General features: G+C 33.9%; 1 long non-coding RNA gene across 1 annotated transcript; it reads left to right on the top strand.

Annotated features, from left to right (window-relative positions):
• Positions 1–1,958: 1,958 nt before the first annotated feature.
• Positions 1,959–3,300, top strand: LOC109113976 (uncharacterized). The gene is made up of 3 exons (XR_002022095.2): positions 1,959–2,390; positions 2,823–2,933; positions 3,045–3,300. It is a non-coding gene; the product is annotated as an uncharacterized LOC109113976 (long non-coding RNA).
• The last annotated feature ends 525 nt before the right edge of the window (positions 3,301–3,825 follow it).

The raw sequence follows: 3,825 nt of genomic DNA, 5'->3' as shown, positions 1-3,825 counted from the left end.
CAAGTGAGTGGAGGCAGGGTTTAAAACGTAGTAAAGTGGGTTGGTTCCTAGCCCCCCTCCCCCCAAAACTTGAACTGAAATGTTAAGATCACTCTTTAACGCTCCTCCAACTCCCAAAATTAAAAAAAAAAAAATGTTTATTTTTGTTTAAATCTGTAATAGATCCAAAGCTTTCTGTCCCATATCTTTCAAAATTCCACATCATCTACTCCCTATTTCATTTTCTTGTTTAATATTTGCCCACCCCCCCAAAAAAAAATAAAATTCTTGGCTCCATTATTGGATATATATTAATATTTTATATTTTAAATATGTTTGTTAGTATGGGAAAGTGAGAAAATTCTCATATTTCTTATTCTAAAATATTTTATATTGTAAATTTATTTTTTTACTATTTTAATAGAGAAAATTCCCTAGTACCCCATACTTTGAGCCAAGTGCCACATTAGTCCCCGAACTTTAAAATGCGACAATTCAGTACCCGAACTTTCAAAATGTGCCAACCTAGTACCTGTCGTTAACCAGTCCATTAAGTGGCATCTGAAAAGACACAAATAACCTTTAAGTGTCATCTAATTCTCTTTATCAACCATCCAAACATTGATAACAAATGAACAGTCCTAAATCCTTGCCTCTTCTATTCAAGAAAGTTAGGGTCACCAGAATACCCATTCAGACCTGACCCCAACTTTCTTGAATAGAAGATGCAAGGATTTGGGATTGTTCATTTTTTATCAATGTTTGGATGGTTGATAAAGAGAATTAGATGACACTTGAAGGGCATTTTTGTCTTTTCAAATGCCACTTAACTGTTGGTTAATAGACTGGCTAATGACAGGTGTTGGATTGGCACATTTTGAAAGTTTGGGTACTAAATTGTTGCATTTTAAAGTTCGGGGACCAAAGTGGCACTAGGCCCAAAGTACGGGGTACTAATCAGGAATTTTTCCTTTTTAGTAATATCATTGTAATTTTTAAAATTTAAATATAAATCTTTAAGTTTAAATCTTTTGAACTAATCGACCAAACCAAAAACCGACCCAAACCGATATCAATGTGTTCAACCTACCGTTGACCCGACTGATTAAACCGTTCAAACCGTCACTAGCCTTTATTTAGGTCTGGTTCTGTTGAAACCCACCCTTTGGTAAAAAACCGTTGACTTGGCCAAAACCCATTTGACCCGGTCATTGGGTCACAGGTTACACACTTAATGTATGTGTAGACTTTCGAAGGCCATAATTTTGCACTCCGATGTCTAATTGAAGTAACTTTTTTATTTTAGGCAACTTTCTGAGATCTACGCATCCAAGGTTCCTTGCCATGCTATTTTTGTGAAAAATCCCTTTTTTGGTCCCAATTTGCAATTTTTATTTTTTTTAACATAAGTGAATAACAATGACAGTGTTTTTAGAGTAGTAATAGATGTCCTTTGAAGCTATAGCAAAGAGGACTTCAATTTCAATGTTGTGGTAATCGAACCACTCTTTGTTTGCCCTATTTTATCCTTATTTTTTCCATCTATCTCTTGAAAAAAAATTAAAAATGATATCTCCCCATTTCCTTTTTACCATCAAATAGTAGCAACAACAAAAGGAGAGAGAGATGATGATCATGAAAACAAAAGTGAAATTATAAAAAAAAATTAATGACAAACGGCCCTAATCATTTTCTTAATAGATGACCTATTTGCATTTCGTGGGTCATCTTACAAAATACATATAAATAGTCTTAGAAGAAATGTGGTTTTGAGCCCTGCTATCAATTCTCACCACTAGACCTGTTCATGGGCTGGGTAGCCCGACGACCCGGCCTCGTACAAGCTTGGAGATATTATTAGGCCTACGGGTCGGGCTCGGGCCCAATGATCTAAGGCCAACTTAATTTTGGGTTGGGCTTGGGATTTTATATGAAAGCCCGGCCTGACCCGATAATATTATAATATTATACATATTATCGCCCTAAATTCACTCGATACTCTCCCCCCAACCTGTTTCATTCGATACTCTCCCTCCTCAACCCTTCTACGCAATTGGCAGTGGATACCATCATACCAAAACTAGATAAGTGAGCGACTGAGTGATGATCGGCAACTGGCGAAGCAGTGGATTCATCTCTCTAGCAAGGCGACACCCCATCTCCTATTCTCTAGTAAGTCTTAACCTAATATACATTAACAAGACTAGAGGCGGTGAGCCAGTGACCCCATCTTCAACAACGACGACTAGCGACTGGCGAAGCAGCAAACTCATCTCTCCAGCAAGGCAGTGCCCCATCTCCCATTCTCTAAACCTGATATACTTTAACAGAGTCAGAGGTGGCGTCCTCATCCCTAATAGTGGCTAGCGGCACTTTGGCAAGCGGCAACCAGTGATAGAGAACACCATCAGGTTACTCTCTTTCTCCCCCTCCACTCTAGTTTGCCAATCAGTGACAAGAACACCATCTGATATCATTTTAGTTCGAATTTACATCTGGAATCATTTGGTTTGGTTGATTTTATATCAGATATCATTTTAGTTTGAAATTTATATCTGAAATCATTTTATTTGATTGATTTTTTTATTCATTTTATATCTAAAATCATTTTAGTTTGAAATTTATATCAGAAATCATTTTATTTGATTGATTTTTTGTTCAATTTATATTTGAAATCATTTCAGCTTGAAATTTATATATGAAATCATTCATTTTGTTTGTCTTAAAAATTGGCTTCTGCACAAGGCTTTACAATAGGTGATTTCTTATCTATTATTTGTTCTAATATATTATTACTTATTTCATTGAATCTATTTTAATAGTTTTTTTCCATTTGTATGTAGGGGGTCAAGTTTGTTGGGCAATCCTATAGGATCTTCAAGTTATTAGAAGAGGAGGGATCAAATAGTAGTGATGATGATGAAGAAGGTGTTGAACTTGATGATATGTTTTAGGTATTAAATTACCATATATTTCATTTATTTGTTTGTTAATTGGCATGAAAATGATAATAAATTACTTAGATGGTATGAGCAATGACAATGAGTTTTCCTTTTTTTTTCAAGTTTTGATGGCTCAAGAAGGCAGGATATTCAAGCTTGTTAGTGAATTCAAGAATGATGGATGGCTGGAATATTTTAATTTTGTTGGAACAATATGGTGGATGGTTTTTTTTCAAGAATAGATAGATGGCTAAAAGCCTAAAACATCTTTTGGAACAAGTTTGGTATTGGTTATGTTTTAGTTTGTTATGTTATACTTGTGTCAATGTGTGTTTTCAAGTTACCTTTATGGGAATGGTGATGGAACATTTTATTTTTAGAGGAATGGTATGGTTTTCTATTAATGGATGGTTGGTTTCAAGAATGGATAGATGGCTAAAAGCCTATAATTTTTTTTTTTTTTGGAACAAAGATTGATATTTGTTAATGTTTATGTTTTGTTTTCAGAATTCAGGTTATCCTTTGTTTGGAATTGAAAGAATATATTTAAAACTTAGAATTGACCTTTTTTTCTTTGTTTTACTATTTCAAATAGGGATATCTTTGATTGAATCATAGAAAAATTATAATTTACAACTACGTGTCAAAAAATTGTGTAACAGGTGTTAAAAAAGGGAAAAATTCTTAAACTACCCTTATGGTTTAGGTAATTGTCTAACTCTATCCTTACGGTTTATGTATTGTCTTAAAGTACCCTTATTGTTTCTAAAAATTGACATCACCGTTAAGTACTAACAAAAAACAAAATATCAAATTTGTCCTATTCTTCAAAATTTCAAAATAAAACCCAATTGATAAAAAAAAAAAAAAAATCTTTGGTCTCTTTCTCTTTCTCTCCCATGAG

The sequence above is a fragment of the Nelumbo nucifera genome, chromosome 4, assembly GCF_055504915.1.
Source record: "Nelumbo nucifera cultivar China Antique chromosome 4, China Antique-T2T, whole genome shotgun sequence".
Classification (NCBI taxonomy): domain Eukaryota; kingdom Viridiplantae; phylum Streptophyta; class Magnoliopsida; order Proteales; family Nelumbonaceae; genus Nelumbo; species Nelumbo nucifera.
This window is presented reverse-complemented; position numbering and strand designations above follow the sequence as displayed.